Consider the following 18,993-nt stretch of genomic DNA (forward strand, 5'->3'; position numbering starts at 1 on the left):
TAAAAAACGGTGATGGATCAAGCCCTGATCTGTTGACTGGGTAGGAGTATTCTGCTTAATTCAGAAACTCTGTCCATCACCACCCCCTTTTCTGAATCATTTTGTCCACCATAAGCGTGGAAGGGTATACTCAGATGTGAGTCCCTTGCTCATTGCACCATCAGGATTCAAGCAAGCCGGGCCGAAGACGGCTGTAATGCCAGAAACCAGTCCCCGGAAGCTTGTTTCCTTCCCAGTATAAGAATTGGCTTGGTAGTTTGGTTTGCCCTGTTCCCATGATGCACTGGGACAGGGACAGACTAATTTGCATGTAGCCAGGTTCTGAGCTGGGATGGTGCAGTGAGCTAAAAAACGGTGATGGATCAAGCCCTGATCTGTTGACTGGGTAGGAGTATTCTGCTTAATTCAGAAACTCTGTCCATCACCATCCCCTTTTCTGAATCATTTTGTCCACCATAAGCGTGGAAGGGTATACTCAGATGTGAGTCCCTTGCTCATTGCACCATCAGGATTCAAGCAAGCCGGGCCGAAGACGGCTGTAATGCCAGAAACCGGTCCCCGGAAGCTTGTTTCCTTCCCAGTATAAGAATTGGCTTGGTGGTTTGGTTTGCCCTGTTCCCATGATGCACTGGGACAGGGACAGACTAATTTGCATGTAGCCAGGTTCTGAGCTGGGATGGTGCAGTGAGCTAAAAAACGGTGATGGATCAAGCCCTGATCTGTTGACTGGGTAGGAGTATTCTGCTTAATTCAGAAACTCTGTCCATCACCACCCCCTTTTCTGAATCTTTTTACCCAGAGCAGCAAGTCTACTCACACATGAAATTGAACTTACACAGAGGCGTTTGTCTCTAGATCCCCTTATGCTTCCACAAAACCTCCCAACATTGGGTCCAATTGAGGATTTTTGCTGCACTGATTCAGCACAAAATACGATATCTCCCAGCTTAACCTGTACTGGGGTAGAAATACTGTTGTTTTTATAGTCTGCCCCGGAGGTGCCAAATAGGGGGACTGATTTTTCTACAAGTACTGACCCCTGTATTGATCCACCTTCCAAGCAACGAAGGGGTGGTTCGACGGTGAAACCGAAGCCAAAGCCAATTATGCCAAATCGTCCCAAGAAACCCAAACGTGGAAATGCTAAGACATTTATTTTATAATTTTATAGAGCGCGAACCAGACCCGTGAGGGTATCAGAGCGCTTTACATGCTTAAGGCGAGGGATACAAGCGTAGGGACGGGAAGGATCCAATTAGGGAAGGTAGGGGATACATTATACAGGAAAAGCACGCTGCACATTTAAAGATCGGCTTCATGTGATATAAAAATTAAAACAGGTAGATACATTATACAAGAAGGCACGCAGTCTCAGCTCTTGGGGGGGAAGCCCAGGAGTGCAGAATATGTATCATCCGTGAGGCCATGGATATTGCCGAGGTGGAGAGTGGGGCAAGTCAAGACAATGCGGTGACTGTAAAGTATTCGTTAGGCGAGGTATTTTCCCATTAAGAAGGTTTTGGTTTCCTTCTTAAAGTGTGCCAAGGACGGGAGTCTTCTAATTGCAGGTGGGAGAGAGTTCCAAATTCTTGGCGCGGCCCCAGAAAAGGCCCGGTTGTACGTTTTGTCCTTCCGGAAGCGTGCAGGTTTCAGCAGCAGGTCTTTGGCAGATCGAGAGTTTCTGGCTCCAATGGATACCACGAGGTTTTGTGCGAGAAATGAAGGGGAATTGGAGAAAAGGGCTTTGTGAGTAATGCAGGCCAGTTTAAATTGGATTCTGACCTCTAGGGAAACCAGTGCAGAGCTTTGAGGTGGGGGTGATGTGGTTGAATTTCCTTGAGCCAGTTAGGAGTCTGGCGGCAGTGTTGAGGCAGGCCTTCAAAGGGGCCAGAGAGTTCTTGGGTAGCCCTGGGAGAGTAGAGCATCCATATTCAAGTTTGGAAATGACTAGTGCCATTGATTGCCGTTTTAAGGTCGGCCACATCGAGGAAGGGTTTTAAGGTTCTTAGGTAACTCAGGTGGAATCTGGCCGTTTTGGCCATCAAGTTTATATGTCCAAGTCAACAATGGTAGGAGGGCAGTTTAGTGCTGTGATGGTCATGATCCATTCCTGGATGTCCGGATTGGGTTGTGGTGGGGAGATCAACAGAAATTCGGTTTTATTTGAGTTGAGTTTTAACTGGTTGGCGATGAGACAGTGGATTGTCAGCTTCAAGGCCTAGTTCAGAGAGAGAATGTCCTCAGGGGAAGAGATTTTTAGGTAGATCTCAGTATCGTCGGCGTACATAAGGTAGGAGATGTTGGCAGCACGTAGCACCTCGGTGAGAGGATTAAGGTAAAGGTTGAAGAGGGTAGGGGAGAGGGTTGATCCTTGGGGGTCTCCAACCGTAACCGGGGAGGGGGCGGACAGATTAACGTTGATGAGGACTCTCTGTGAGCGGTTCTGAAGGAAGGATCTAAACCATTCAAGGACCATGCTATCCAGCCCCATCCTAAGTTTGAGACGTTCTAGGAGAATTTCGTGGTTAACCGTATCAAAGGCAGAGGACAAGTCTAGGAGGATTAGGAGACAGGTTTTGCCATGGTCGAGGGCTTGGAGGGCGTCATCTACTATGTGGAGGAGGGTAGTTTCCGTGCTGTGACCAGGTCTGAACCCTGATTGGAAGTCATCTAGCAGGGAAAAGTTGTTGATGTGTAGGCTTAGCTGCTGTTGCACACATTTTTCCAGAACTTTGGCAAGGAGAGGGATGTTGGATATGGATCTATAGTTCTTGGCGGAGGCAAGGTCCAGAGTTGTTTTTTTTAGGATGGGGATAACTTGGCCAGCCTTGAGAGAGTCAGGAATTAAGCCCTGTAGGTGAGAGGCGTTGATTATTGAGGTCCAGGAAGGAATGTTAGCCTGAGAGGCGGCTTCTAGGCAGTTAAAGGGGAGAGGATCATTAAAGTGATTGTTCCGTTTTAAGGAGGCAATAATTCTCGAGACAGAATGTTCGTCAGAGGTTTTAAACTTGGACCAGTGCGCTATGTTTTGGGGTGAGGTTTGGGAGGACAGCGCGGAGAGAGAAAGTGGAGCAGGCAGATTTTGATTTTGGTTGCGAGTTACGGATTTAAGTTAATTTCCTCCAAGGGCAGAGATTTTGTCGCAGAAGAAGTAAGAGAATTCCTCGCTTGATATTAGGGTTTTAGGAGTTTCTTTGGTGGTTTTCGCAAGTTTGTTGGATTGGTGTTTGACCAAGTCGAACAGCTTGCGAGGTCGATTTTTGGTATTCTCTAGTTCAGATCTGAAGAATTCCTTTTTGGTGTGGAGGATTTTCTTATTGTAGGCGTTTCTGGCCTGGCAGAGAAGTTTTAGATGTGCTGCTGAGGGGTGTTGTTTCCAGTTTCTTTCAGTCTGTCTAAGGGATCTCCTCTCCTCGTTAAGGGATACGCTGAACCAGGGATTTCGCTCTTTGACCATGGTTCTTTTTAATTTTAGTGGTATCAGGTCATCCAGGATGTCGGATATGGTTGAGGAGTAATGAGTAGCTAGGTTGTCAACCGAGGTGCACTGATGGGGCGGGGGGAGGTCGGTCACACAACAAGCTGCCAGTCTCTCGTGATCAAGGTTCTTAGTGTCTCTAACCCAACGTTTGGGAATCACAGGTTCAGGTGTCTATGTTTTGTGGGTGCTGGGCAGGAGGAAGGTGATGGTGTGGTGGTCAGACCAATCGCAGGGGTCAATTGAGAGAAGCTTGACCACTGATTCCTTAGCAATGATCCAGTCTAGAGTGGCGCCTTCGAATGAGTAGGGAGGGAGCAGGCTTGGATAAGGGCTTGATCTGCCAAGAAGTCTCTGTTGGCTTTGACCTGAGGGTCCTTAGGATCGTTCCAATGCAGGTTAAAGTCGCCAAGGAAAATGTCATTAGAGTTTGGAGAAACCTTGGCTGTTATGATTTCCATGAGGAGGTCTGTAAAGGAGTCGTTCTTGCCTGGGGTCGTAGAAGATGTGGAGTTTGCACAGCTGAGATGTGTTGCTGGAGATGGAGAGTGCGAGGTATTCGCAGGAGTCTGTAGGGTCCACTGGCAGTTCCGTAACAAGGAGGTTGGAGCGGTGGATACAGGCAATGTCACCCCCTTTTTTCTTTGGGTGCCTATCCATCCTTACAATGTTATAGTTGGGCGGGACTAAGAGGTCTAGGAAGGGCGATGAGGATTCCTTGAGCCAGGATTCGGTCAAGATCGCAAGGTCCGATTTATGGCTCAGGATGAGGTCGGCTACATCGGATGCATGCTTTAAAGCTGACCGGCAGTTTATTAGGAGGCCGGCAAGGGAGGGGTAAGAGTGATTGTCAAGGTTAGCAGCGGCGATGGGAACTTTAGCTAGGTTGCAGTTGACCACCCCTCTGATGCGGATGGTAGCAGATCTGTTAGGGTTGGTTGCAACCGTGCAGATAGGGAGTTCTTCTCTCAAGTGTAGGGGGCTTGGGGTTGTCAAGGCAGAGTCATAACTATTGAGGAGGTCAATCACTTCTTCCTCCGTGAGTTCAGAGGGATTGATCGTGCCAGGGGTGGGTTTGTAGGAGTGGAGGAGAGTAAGGATTTCCTTCTCCGAGAGGTGGCAAGGTTGTTTACGTGGGCGCAAGTGTCTCAGGGATGGGGCAGAGGGTGAAGGAGGGGCTTCGTGGAGGGAATGAGGGTCACATTCTGTTAGAACCTGAGATTCGAAAAGGAAAGTTCAGTGAGGTGAAGGAGGTGCTTTAGGTCCAGGATCGATTTGTGGATGCTCCGAGTCAATTCTTAGAGTCTCCCTTATCCCCACCTATTGTAAGCACAGTACTTCCATCGGGATGAATGGACGATGCATTTTGGCTTGGACTCACTAAACTGATGTCTTCTTTGTTGTCTTCTTTGTTGTAACAAATTCTAACTAAGCTGACAGTCATTGGGGAGCACCTAACCACTCTTGAGGCCACAAACACCTTGCTTCTTTGCCCGACGGAGCGCCCACCTCAAGACAAGGTCCCGTTAGGGTCACTAGGGATAAAACAATACTGCAGGCCAGTAATAACCTGGAGTTGCGCAGGCCAACCTCATTCCTTGCTAATTGCTCCAACTCTTTCCACATTGCCCAGCGATCTCCATAACAGCTGCTATACGCTGCCCTTGTGGCGGGGGCCCGACTCTTTAACACTATGCGCGCTAGCGGTTTTCCCGCGTATCATGACGAGCTCAGCTCTCATGAGCGTCGAAGGGGTTAAGACTGCCAGGTTTAACAGGCAAGGCACAAAGGCTATAAAGTCTAGCGGTGAGGTGGATGGTGGTCACCAGGTATATCAGCAATATGAAAGCTCAAGGGAAGATGTCGTCAACAAATCTAATTAATTACAAGTTCTACACCTCCCGCCTGCTGCCTCTCCTTTAGTCTTGGTCCTAGCAAATGTACCACCTTTACGGGACAAGCAGACTGAATCTACACCTCAATTAATGGATGAGTGTTTGCATTGGCTTTCGCAACACTTAATGGACAAAGAAATGGGAAACTATCCACTCCACCGGGAAATCATCATGGCACGAAGTGTGGGCTGGGAGGGCAGATCCACCAAATCTATGGATGTGACTGTGTGGTGGTGCACTTCAACGACAGATATGTAGGCAGTACTCTTTTAAGTAACTGCCAGAAAATGCCGCCTAGGCGTATCCAGATCATACCCTTATCTCTCAAGTATCTTTATATGCAGGGATTAATACAGGGAAGCAAACAGGATAGAAATCAGAGCCAAATTCAAGGCCTCTACCCAAGTTATAGGGGGGATCACAAAAGCATTATGGGGGTGGGTCTACAATAGATTTGCAACTCTTTCAGATTTGGAGACCTGTGATTGACTAATTCCAACTACTTGTTCACTCATTGAGAGCACAAATTTCCCAGAGGCAGATATTCCAGCACACATATGCCAAGAGAGTCTGATGAGCTCCGAGAACACTCAGACTATAAGGGTGATAACCACTAGTAAGTTTAAACTACTGCTGGAATATAGACAGATTTAATTCACAGCTAGGGAAAGAACAGTGGCATAATCTCTGGCATCCCACTGAGATCATTTGTATCCAAGAAACCTGGACTGTGGAGCCCATTTTTGTTGCGGGTTACCGGTCATTCCACACACCTGCAGGGGAATTCACGGTAGGCAGAGCAAAGGGAGGGCTAATAACTTTAATATCTAATACCTTTCCCCTACAAGTAAGTAAGGTAGGATCCCAGAATAAACACTTCCGCCTGATTCTTTTCGAGGTCTTAGATGACAGCCCTTGGCTTTTAATTCATTTTAATAATAATGAAATGGGGAGTCGTAGGAAGTTAGTGCTAAAGGAACTGAACGGAGAATTAGATAAAGTAAACTCCTACACAAGAAAGGGCCCTGTAAATATTATCTGGGTGGGGGACTTTAATGCTCACCTCTGTAAGTATAAAGAGGTCAGGGTGTGTGGGCTTACAGACAATCAAGGCAACTCCCTTCTTCATTGTTATACATGAATAATGATCTGACCAAACTTTTTATTCAAGGAGACTTGGGAATATCAAACAATAGAGAAGGGGAAAGCTTAGAGAAAACTTTTAGGAGGTCTAGTTATGAGTCTACTATTTACTCTATTTTAGTTTCCTCGAAAATTAGCGGGAAAGTTGCCCATATAAAAACTACCCTGACCTGTTACAGGAACCAAGCAATTTTATTGAGCCAACTAATTATCCCGCATAAGCATAAAAATCAACAACAGACACATCTCGCTAACTAGAAAAAACGGGTACCAATTTAAGTGGGCGCAGGTGGTTAAGCTGAATTTGGCACATACACTTACAGCACAGGTAAGGGACAATATCCTACTTTATTTATCGATAGAGTCTGCCCCAGCACTATTAGCATCCCAGTTTGGAACTTTGATAGAAAAAATAAAGGACACATTCACCCGACCCACCAGTACAAGGGGCAAAATGGCAAGAGGATGGTTTCACTCACTGTGCTCGCATGCTAGAAGAGCGCTCGTTAATCCCCTGAAATCGCAGCCGAGAGATCCAGTACATATAAGAAGACTGCAAAGTGATTATAAGAATGCCAGAAGGGTAAGCGAGAAGGAGATTAGGGAGGAAGCCTAGGACGAATTACAGCAAGCCGCAAATTCGGGTAATAGCAGAGACTTCTCTAAAGTTATAAATGCTCCCTACTTTAAAGACCCCAAAGATCCATCCTTGGATGTGCATGTGAGTGAGGATGCCTGGCTGGGATATTTTGAAGGCATATTTGGTCTCAATACCCCCATGCTATCCTGCCTGCTGAGGTAATCCACCACTCACAAGGTTCCCTGGAATATTCTCTTGATGAGGTTATAAAAGGATTGAAGGCCTGTGTCTCTGGGAAGGCGATGGGGCTAGATGGGGTGCCAATTGATTTTTTTCAAGATAATTATGAGCTGTGGGCCCCTCTACTGACAAATGTATTTAACAGCATATTGATAGAGGGTCCCCCGCCATCCTGGAAGAACAGCATAATAGTCCCGATTTACAAGAAAGGGGATAGAAGTAGCCCAAAGAACTACAGACCCATCTCCCTACTGGACACCACGTCCAAGCTCAAGGGTCGTATCTTATTACCGAGGCTGGAGGTCTGGGCCCAAGATCATAACATCCTGATCCAGGCCCAATATGCTTTCCAGAAAGGGAAGGGAACAGTTGACCAATGCCTTAACTTATCATTATGTATTGATAAATATACCAAAGAGAAAGGCGGAAAGATCTATATGGCCTTCATGGACTCGACAGCGGCCTTTGACTGTGTCTGCCATCACAGGGTGTGGTCCACGATGGAAGAGATGGGGATTGACCCACCAATATTACTGTTCATTCGTCAATATATATGCCAACGCCACAGCATGTGTTAGATATGGTGTAAATGGGGAATACATTCGTCCATTTAAGATCGAGAAATGAGTCAGGCAGGGATGTGTGCTCAAACCCTTTCTTTTTTCAATCTACACACATCAATCAATCAATCAATAATTTGTAAAGCGCACTACATACCCACAAGGGTCTCAAGGTGCTGGGGAGGGGAGGGGCCGCTACTGATCAAACAGCCAGGTCTTGAGTATCCTCCTGAAGGTCAGCAGGTATTGGGTCTGTCATAGGCTCAGTGGGAGGGTGTTCCATGTCGTGGCGGCGAGGTGGGAGAGGAGCTTGAAGGATATCCTCTTGTTGACGGGGAGCCAGTGCAGGTTTCTCAAGTGGGGGGTGATGTGGCAGTGTCGTGGTACGTCGAGGATCAGTCATGCCGAGGCGTTTTGGATGCGTTGTAGTCGTTTGATGAGCTTGGTCTGGGCTCCCGCGTAGAGGGCGTTTCCATAGTCGAGTCTGTTGTTGACGAGGGCCTGGGTGACTTGTCTTTCTTGTATCTGTCGGGATCCATCTGTAGATCTTGCGGAGCATGAGGAGGGTGTTGAAGCAGGAGAAGGAGACGGCGTAGACTTGCTTGGTCATTAAGATCGTTGAGTCGAGGATGATTCCCAGGTTGCGTACGTGGTCGGTGGGTGTCGGGGCTGCCCCCAGTGCCATCGGCCACCAGGAGTCGTCCCAGGCTGAAGGGTTGGAGCCAAGGATGAGGACCTCCGTCTTGTCCAAGTTCAGCTTCAGACGGCTGATCTTCATCCAGTCAGCGATGGCCTTCATTCCTTCGTGGAGGTTGGTTTTGGCGGTGATGGGGTCCTTGGTGAGAGAGAGGATCAGTTGAGTGTCGTCGGCGTAGGAGATTATGTTGAGGTCGTGATGTCAGGCAACGTGTGCGAGCGGGGCCATGTAAATTTTGAACAGTGTCGGGCTGAGGGAGGATCCCTGGGGTATGCCGCAGATGATCTTGGAAGCTTTGGAACGGAATGTAGGGAAGGAGGACGCTCTGGGTTCTGCCGGAGAAGATCCCTGAGGCGTGGAGGCGTGCGCGTGGCAGACGGTGTCGAAGGAGGCGGAGAGGTCTAGGAGGATGAGTGCTGTGGTCTCACTGTTGTCCAGCAGTGTCCTGATGTTGTCGGTGACGGCGATGAGGGCAGTCTCGGTGCTGTGGTTGCTGCGGATCCCTGACTGGGAAGGGTCCAGGATTCTGTTTTCTTCAAGGTATCAGGTTAGCTGTCTGTTGACGATTTTCGCGATGACCTTGGCCGGGAAGGGGTGCAGAGAAATGGGCCGAAAGTTCTTGAGGTCTCTTGGGTCTGCCTTAGGTTTTTTGAGTAGGGCGTTGATCTTGGCGTGTTTCCAGCTCTCTGGGAAGGTCGCGTTCTCGAGGGAAAGGTTGATGACGTTGTGCAGGTGGGGTGCGATGGAGCTGCTTGCTTTATTGAAGACGTGGTGCGGGAATGGGTCTGACGGAGAGCCGGAGTGGATTGTGCTTATGGTCTTGATGGTGTCATCGACGCTCAATCTGGCCCAGGCTAGCAGGGGGTCGTGGTCGATGGTGTGCGGAGGGTCTGTTGTGTACTTGTCTGTTGGGGCTGTCTGGGTGTTGAAGCTGTTGTGGATGTCTGCTATCTTGCGGTGGCGAGGGAGTCGCACACGGCTTGCGATGGCGGGATGTCGTTGGTGTTGGAGCTGGGGTTGGAGAGTTCCTTCACCATGTTCAAGAGTTCCTTGCTATTGTGTGCGTTGTTGTCGAGGCAGTCTTTGAAGGAGGTCCTCTTGGCCGCCCTGATGAGGTGGTGTGTTTTGCGGATGGCGTCCTTGTGTGCTGCGTGGCTGTCTGGAGTTTGTTCGGAGTGCCATTCCTTTTCTAGTTTCCGGCAGGCTTGCTTGGAGGCAAGTAGTTCTGGGGTGAACCAGCTGGCCCTCTTGCTGGAGTCTCTGTGGGGGGTTTTCTTCAGCGGGGCGAGGGTGTTGGCGCAGTCCTCGATCCAGCATCTGAGGCTGTGGGCAGCGTCGTCAGTGTTGCAGGGTTCAGTGGGTGGGCTGAGAGCGAGGTTTGCATGTAGTTGGTCTTCGATGATTTTGCTCCAGAAGCGGCGGGGGATCTGTTGGGTGCGGTTTCGGGAAGGCGAAGTGGATGCAGCGGTGGTCGGTCCAGAGGAGTTTGTGGTGTGGCTGACGGAGACGTGCGGGCTTGAGGAGAAGACGGGGTCGAGCGTGTGGCCGGCGGAGTGGGTGGGCGTTGTGACGAGTTGCTTCAGTCCGAGGTTGGCGAGGTTATCGATCAGGATTGTGGAGTTGTTGTCGTTGTTGTTCTCAAGGTGAAAGTTCAGGTCTCCGAGGAGGATGTACTCGGTGGAGGTCAGGGCGTGCGTGCTGATGAAGTCGGCGATGGAGTCGCTGAACTGGGGACGGGTCCGGGGGGTCGGTAGACGAGGGTGCCTCTGAGGGTGGAGTTAGGGTCTGTGTGGATCTGGATGTACATGTGTTTGGCGGTGCTGAGCGCGTCGTCGCTGCTAGTCGAGACGCTGATGCTGTTCTTGTGGACGATGGCGATTCCTCCTCCGACTCCGTTGGTGCGGTCTCTGTGGGTGATCTTGTAGCTGTCTGAAATGGCTATGGCGATGTCGGGTGCGAAGGAGTCGTTCAACCATGTCTCTGTCAGGAAGGCGACGTCCGGGGATGTTGTGTTGAGCAGGTCCCAGAGCTGGACAGCGTGTTTGCGTGCAGCGCGGGTGTTCAGTAGTATGCATCGGAGATGGCTGAGATCTTTCTTGGCGGTGGGTCGCCGGCTCTGAGGCTGGTGTAGCTGCAGTTCCAGCAGGGGAAGGGACCATGTGTGCATTGGGGTTGGGGCCGCCCTGACTGATTCCCCTTGGGAGGTGCCCATCTTTGATCGCATTCCCCTTCCAATATTAGCATATGCTGACGATGCCATGCTAATTGCTAGGACTGGGGTGGTCCTGCAATGCCTGATAACAACGTATGCCTCATTCATGGCCTCACTAGATCTAAGGATGAACAGTCAAAATCTTTCATCATTATAGCTGGAGCTTATGGAGGCTTGAAACCCCCCTGCTTCCATCAGGGAACAAAGAAAATTGAGGTAGTAGATTCGTTTCCATAGCTGGGTGTTTTATTTGATCAAAATAATTCCTGGAAAACCTGGTAAGTGCCAGAGCCCTTGGTATGGAAAGATGCCTCCAAGCTATTAAGGGTTTTGCCAAAAAGCTGGGTACAAGCCCCCTGGATCCCATCAAAAAGATTTACGCTGCAAAAGCAAAGGCAGCGCTGCGGTATGGGACAGGAGTCTGGGGGATGGCCTAGATCAGGGGTACTCATAGTACGGCCCGAGGGCTGCCAGCGGCCCGGCAAGCCTTCCCTGGCAGCCCGCGGACCGTGCAGACCTCGTACCCGTGTTTTAATTTTTTTTTTAAAGAGTGTCAGCAAACACCCCTGCGGCAGCACGACTCAGAGACTCTTCTGCTCTGTGGGTGCCAGGCGATTCCCGCCATAGTCAGAGTGGGGCTACAGGGGCCAAAGAGGTGAACAAAGCCTCGTTAACATGCAAATGGCCTTTTAAAGACCTGCGAAGTGCTCGGGTGCGGCTGTGTGTGTGTGCCCAGGCACACACACCGAGGTGAGATGAAGAGGGTGACAGAGGAAGAGGGAGGGAGTTAGAGGGAGGGAAAGGGAGGGAGACAAAGGCAGACAGAAGGAGAGCGAGGGAGGGAGACAGAGGCAGACGGAGGGAGAGCGAGGGAGGGAGACAGAGGCAGACAGAGGGAGAGCGAGGGAGAGAGACAGAGGGAGAGCGAGGGAGGGAGACAGGCAGACAGAGGGAGGGAGGGAGACAGACAGACAGAGGGAGAGCGAGGGAGAGCGAGAGCGAGGGAGAGCGAGGGAGAGAGAGGCAGACAGAGGCAGACAGCGGGAAAGCGAGGTAGAGCGAGGGAGGCAGACAGAGGGAGAGTGAGGCTCAGCTACGTAAAAGCAGAACTTAGAGCAATAATCCGGGGGGACTTATTTAGGGTACCTACATCCTGCAAAATGGTTTCTAAACAGAAAATCACTGACGCATTCATGCTGAGGGCAAATTTTATCTGTAGAGAAAAGAATTGGCAACAAAAAGGGTTAATCGTATACAATCTCATTCCCCAAAGAAAAGAGGGTTGTTTTTCCTGCTTATCTAGTATTGCGCACAGCAAACACAAATTTCTTATTTTCCTCTTTCACATGAACCTCATTCTGCTGATGTTAGGGTTCCCGGAGAAACAATTTAAACATGCAGATTTGATTCCATGTCCTTGTGACAACTACTCGCCCTAAACTGATCTACACCTTGTCTTGTTCTGTAAATGTTATCAGACAGAAAGAAAAGCTCTAATTCTCCCAATTTTAAGGCGGTATAATTTTAATCAGTGTAGGGTGTCTTTGTATTGTTAGGTCTAGCCTAGCGTCGCAGCGCATTCGCTGCTCCCTCTGCGAGATCTATTGTCGTCAGGTTACTTTGGGAAGTGGGGTGGAAGCTCCACCTTCGCTTTTCATTTGGGCGGGTCATACTTTATGTTAAACACTTGCATTTTTGGAGAGAGGCTTTTTGGTTCCCTCCCTGTCTTCTTTTCGGCTCGCCCACCCGGACTGGATATTCTGCTCGCGCACGGCGTCTCTTCTGCCTCGCTGCACGTTGGTGTTCATTGAAGCTTCCACTCCTATTAACTTCCGGAACAACCGCGGACCGGCACAAGCGCACGTAGAACTTCGCTGCTTCCAGCTGTACTAGTAAGTCCCGTTGCAACCAGACTATGGGCGCAGTCTGCAGAGGAGCCCTCCACTGTGCGCTCTACGCTGTGCTGGTTCTAAGCCTTTTACATATTCATCCCCAAGGCAGACGTTGCCACACTCAGCTGCTGAATTGCAGCAAATTGCTGGCTGCACACCCGGCAGGCCACAGGAACACCCAGGCGACGCAACGGCTCAACCCCACTACGCCCCTCCTCCGGGCAGTCTCAGCCTGTATGTAGTTTTTGAGGCCCTGTGGGAGGCAATGCACAGGTACCGGGAGCCCCGCAGGCCACGAGATTTGCAGCTGGTCACCCCGAGCCTGCTGGGCCCCCACTCGCGACCAGAACGGCTGTCACCCCAGGCCTCCGCAAATCAATTCCGCAGGCAGGCTCCAGTGGCAGTCTATTAATGCCCGGCCCTAGGGATCGCCCATCACTCTGCGGCCCCGGTCAGGCCGAACCACAACTCCGGCCGCACAAGGTCGGCATGCACACCCCCACAAGCAAGGCATCTAGAGTGGTTCTGCACCAAAAGGTCTCACATCCGCCGTGACTCGATGCCGCTGCTGAGTCCCTCCCCGCTGCAGGCATTATACCCAGCAGGCCTCAAGACAGTCCTTAGGTGCCTCCGCAGTCTATTGCCGCTCCACTTCAGAACTGAAGGCCCCGGTAGGTATGTAAATTAACAGGAGCAACAGATCGTTATGATAAAAGTAATCCGCTCACATTTGGTTGTGTAGTCCAGGTTGGTTCTTATAAAATGCATATATTTGTTCGCTTTTCAGTTTCAGAAACAAATGTGGTTGCAATTTTTTTTAATTAACTTGTTTTTAAGGTGACGTTGACACGGCCCAATTGCTTTATACATTAGCTATTGTAGTGCTACATGGGTGGGGGAGATCCTTCGGTGGGAATGCAGGTTCCACAATGGCTGGTCTGCAGCTTTTTGTTCTGCTTATGTGTGCGTCTGGAACAGCCTGGTGATCGCCTTATACATGCCAGGCAAGAGCGAGGTGCTGAGGATCAAGCAGGGCCAGTCCCTGCACCCCTACTGCAAGCAGATGTGCAGTACGGGAGAGCCCGCCAAGGAAAAAGCACCCCGAATCTGGCCAAGTCGGGTGAGTAAAAGCGATCATCTGCCATAATATTTAACTAGACTCGTTCACACCGATGCTTTAAGGATATTCTGTGTGCACATGTTTTCTGTGGTGGAGGGTGCCACTGGGATAATCAAGCACAGTGTGGAGAGTTGGTTTGCAAAGGGGTATGGTACGGTGAGGGGGTGGGTGCTACATATTTTCAGGAAAGGGGCATGAGGTGCAGATAGGCAGGAGTAGGCAGGCACCTGGCCATGAGCGATCTGGGCAATCTGTTAATTTTGATGAATACCGACAGTCTCTTCTGTTGGCTGTGACGTGGTGCAGGCATAGGCACGTATCCAGCGACAATCAGTATCCCATTGTGCAACCGTGGGAAAGGCCTGGTGGAGTGTAACGGACAGCAGTACAAGCAGATTAGTTGCCATGTAGCATGTACTCTCCAGAGCCTTTGAATTGTCATTCGCCTTGCATAGAGTACCACAAAAACAGCCTCCAAAGCAATGTAGACAATTCAGTTCACACGCTGTCTTTTACCCCCTCCTTCACTAAAAGTGTTCATTATGTCCAATTTGGCATATGGTTGCTTCAAACTTTCCTTCAGTTCATGTCCGTGGTATCTGACGCATCCAGGGAAGCTACACCCTCTGTAGATTTTCTGCACATTTCCAAACCAGAGACTAATAAAAAGAACATTAACTAATGAGGAACTCGGCAGTATTAAATCAGTGTACATTCAGGTACAAAGCTGTGTGTGTCCTTGGGGTTTGTGGAGTAACTGCCAAAGAACAGTGTGCTGCACCAGACTGCAGGATCCCGTGAATAAGCCTTTCTGTGGATGGCATTGTGGCCTCATCATGTTGCTGGCTTAATTCTTGCTGGGGCCTGTTAGTCTTAATTCTGAATCAGTCTAATTATTCTGAGTAGCTGACTTAGTATTCTGTGGAACTGTCGTTGCAACCATTGTATGAAAATGTAATAAATGAGTTCATTTAATAAAATGCGAATAAAGGTTTAACTTCTAGGTGAAGAAACGCAAAACCTTCATACAAGTCCGGAGTTCCCAACCTGGGGTGTCTGCACCAACAGGGGGTAGGAGATGGCATTTGGGGAGGTCCGGCAAAAAGGGGAAAGTGTGTTTATATTTGCATTGTATGCACAAAGTTGACCCCTTGGGTGCGGCCGCGATTCTGCGCCTGTTCGGCGCTTTAAATAAGTGGGCGGGTTCATTGCGGCCCCTAGCCGTCATCAGCACACGCCCACCGCAGTGCATGACGGACGGGGGCCGTCATCAGCATAGAAGGGGTTAAAAGAATATTTTTAGCTCCATTAGTTCACCAGCAGCACTGTGTGGTTCAAAAAAGAAAAATTTGACTAGTTTTCGAAAGTGGTGTTAGAGAGGGAATGGCATAACGCCGAGGGAGGCCTACTTTAAAGCTAGGGGACCAGGTTCCAGTCTGGGGGGAGACTCAAACATCGTGCAAATCTGAGCAAATCACTTAATCTCCCTGTGCCTAAAAATGAATGTGTCCATCTGTAATGCAACTGGTGCTCAAATAAATCTGAAACTGGGAACTTCACTACACACCACAAACACTCCATAAGACATGGATAAAACACATTGTCATTTACAATGCCAATAGCTCTAACTTAAGCAAATGCGAGACCTATTGCATTTCCAATGCTTGTTTAAAATATCTTTTAGATCCATTTGTCTGCTTTTCTGCAGCCACTTTTATATGGGCTTTCATGAGAAAGAGAAAGTCCTATGGTAATTAATTTGTCAACCATATTTTCCTCTTGCGGATATAATGTTTACAAAAGAGGCACTGGGCACTTTCATCTATAATTGCTTTTATGAGTTATGTTGCATGTATGTGTAACTTGTATAAAATGTGTCTGTAATGAATTATGTGGTTTAATGATCACTACTAAGTGACCGAATAAATTTATAGTAAAGGGAAGAAGCCATGATACTTTGAAAGCATCTTTTAATGCGTAGGTACTGGCCTTAGTATGCAGCTATAGCCAGCAGGTACAGGGCCATCAAGGAAAGAGGCCGCCTCCTGTGGTGATGAGTCCTGACAGTGCCGGCTTACCGTGGCAGTACGCTCTCACTTCTCCACCGGGAAGCTTGTGAAACATGTAACTCGTCTGATGCCGCTTTTATTATGCTCCTCTACACGCAGCACTCCGTGTGTCCGTTTGCGAGGCAGCGGCTGCTCCATGGATTTGCCTCAGCCTCAGAGCACCGAAGCCTGCAGTCCACAGCCCTCGGCAAACTCAGACTAGTTTCGCCATTCCCAGCCTCTCCTCAGCCATGGACCTTTACGGTCACTAACTTTTTGGTTGTTACTTCCTGGTAGGCAACTGAATGAGTCTTTTTCTGAGGTAATACAAAGGGTGCTCTACAAGAAGTATTGGGGCCTCTTGGTCAGATTTTTAGGGAGTTTTTCTACATGACGTAAGTAGAGCTGGAAGTTGGGCCACAGAATATTCTTTTGTGAGACATTAATTATTATAGAAAATTGAGACAATTGAGTATAATGTTGGTTCAGGTGTCTATGGGTGTGCAAAAATGTAGATTGTTTCATAAGTAGAATGATTAACTTGAGTCTGCACTTATGGTTATGGGTTCACTATGATACATTACATGGGTGTCATGCATTTAAAATGATTCCAATCTTGTTTATTGTCTAAGGCTTTTATGGCTTTGATATACATCACATGTGAAGAAAATGACTAGCGTCGTATAGGGAATGAAGATTACCAGTAAGTAATGGGGAAAATCCTTAAACTGGTGACATCAAAACCATGACAAACTTACTAATTTCTTTATAAACGAGTGGAACTGGAAAGATCCGTATAAATGTCTGTTCTAGACATAAAATCTGAAAGCCATATATACTTTAAAGGCACAGTGGTACTTATTGCTATAGAAACCTGGAGCCATAAAACAACTCTGGAATGATGTAGGGCACTTGTTTTTCTTCAGAACTGTCTTTTATAAATAAACATTGTTTCGGGCTGTAAGGTTGTTATACTACATTTTCGCCTCTGCATAATCAAACGGTCTTTTTCCTCAATATCCCTTCTCTTCAGAAGAAAGGAGTGTTGGTTCTGTGCACCTCCCCCTCTGAGTAACTATGATGGCCACCGGAACCCCAGAGTCTGATCTCTAATAAACTGACACAGTTGCAACAATGAGAACCACAAGAAGACACATATACAGCTCGCGGGTTACGCTGCCCCAGTAAAACATGCATGTACCTACCCCAGATGAAGGAAAAATGAGGACTCAAATGCAAAATTAACTTCTCCTCCCATCGATTCATATCCACTTCGCTGTGGCACGAATTCCGCCGCTGTGCTGGGACATTCCAATCTTGGGCATTGCTCGGACGGCCCCCAGCCGTCGTGCGCACATGCCCACCGTGACTCATGACGGCCGGGCCCGTCATGAGCACTGAACCAGATCTCCCAGACGTTAACTATGCACCCGCTAAACCCCACCCAGAACTCTAAACTTGTGAGTTACAGACCCAACTCATGGTCCATTAACTACCCAGAAAATCTGACCACTAATGCTAAAAAGAACTTCAAGCACAGAACTTTAAAACAGCACCCGGAAACACTTATAGTAGACAACTACCACACAGCGACTTACGGCAAGATGAAAACTAACTTTATCTTTTTCACTAATCGTCCGACAAAGTGGAAAAACACCTTCCTTTTTCAAGTCACCAAGTAAGTAAATATTCCCTATGGTGAAAAAGTCTCCACAAAAGTCTCCCTACCTTTAAAGGGGAACTCACAATTTCAATCTTCAGAACAGGAAAAATGCTCATACAGGCCACTGACCCGCACCTCACCACTTTTGTTTATCACTTCCTTACATTACTCTCCTCGTTAACTCAACAGAACCATCAAACCCAATCGCCCCTATCCCCCTCCACCCGGATAATAAAGCTGGAAACGATTGAATATCCCTTCCCTGACCACCCAATCTACAACTCATGGTCATCCAACAGCACTCATTACAATCTAACTAACCCCAGCATCACACTTCGCCATCGAACACCCACTATAATGGCATCAACTGATCCCACCAGATCTAGCAAATTCACAGTTAATAAACACAAGGCTGATCTCAAGCAAGGCAGATCAGACACAAACTACAGTCTTCCCACGACTGAACCCGCTACAAGCACTCCCCTCTTGACCCCAGGAGACCCGACTCTACCCTCGCAAACTATCCCCAACTCCAACACTGACCCTATTCCCCCAGCCCAAACCATCTCCATGTCCAGCATCACAGATAATCCCTTGGATATGGACCTCCCTCAAACCACTGCACTCACTCCTTCCTCTGACCCACAACCAAAGGCCCAAACCGTCTCCACTTCTAATCTCACTGCCAATTCCCTGGACACGGACTTCCTCCTAACCATTGTTCACTCTCACCCCTTGGGCACAAGACCTAGAAACACGTCCTCCTAGCATCAAGACTGGAAGCATCAATGACCAGACTCCTCACGTTCAATCTATCCCTACTCCCAATCCCAATAATACAGTTCAATCCCATAACCCAGTACTCTCTCCTTTCACAGACCCTAATCATACACTGCTCCCGCCGAAGGCAATAATCGTTTTTAGCTCACTTACCCAGCAACTGACAGCTGACCCAAATGGAGCAGAAAATAGACTCCATAGCTGCCGAAATCCTACACCTACAACAAGATCTTCCCAACCGGATTAAGACACCTTGCTCATACACTCCGGGTAGCTACGTACCTTCCTAGCCCCACTTGACACCCCACGGCCCTCCATTCTCTTGGGGAGTCAGGCACATAGACCTAGCTGAGCTCTCTGCCCGATTTCAGTACTGGAAGCAAATAAGATCAACAACTCTTACCTCGCACTGAGCCAGAATACGGCTCCTTCCGCAATCCCAATTATAGTTGGCACAAATAGAACCCCTAGAGCTGTCCACTCGCCCAGACCTCCTGGTCAATACGCTTCTATCCATACAGCACACACCAACATTGAGGCTCCCCGTCCACTATCTTGCATGTTCTTCAACTGTAGATCAGCAGTACAACACACCACAGACATTGCTGAAGTTATACTCGCTGAAGAAATAGACATAGCATTCCTCACAGAATCCTGGCTCAATGACCACACTATCCTTATCCTA

The sequence above is a fragment of the Lissotriton vulgaris genome, chromosome 1_1, assembly GCF_964263255.1.
Source record: "Lissotriton vulgaris chromosome 1_1, aLisVul1.2, whole genome shotgun sequence".
Lineage (NCBI taxonomy): Eukaryota > Metazoa > Chordata > Amphibia > Caudata > Salamandridae > Lissotriton > Lissotriton vulgaris.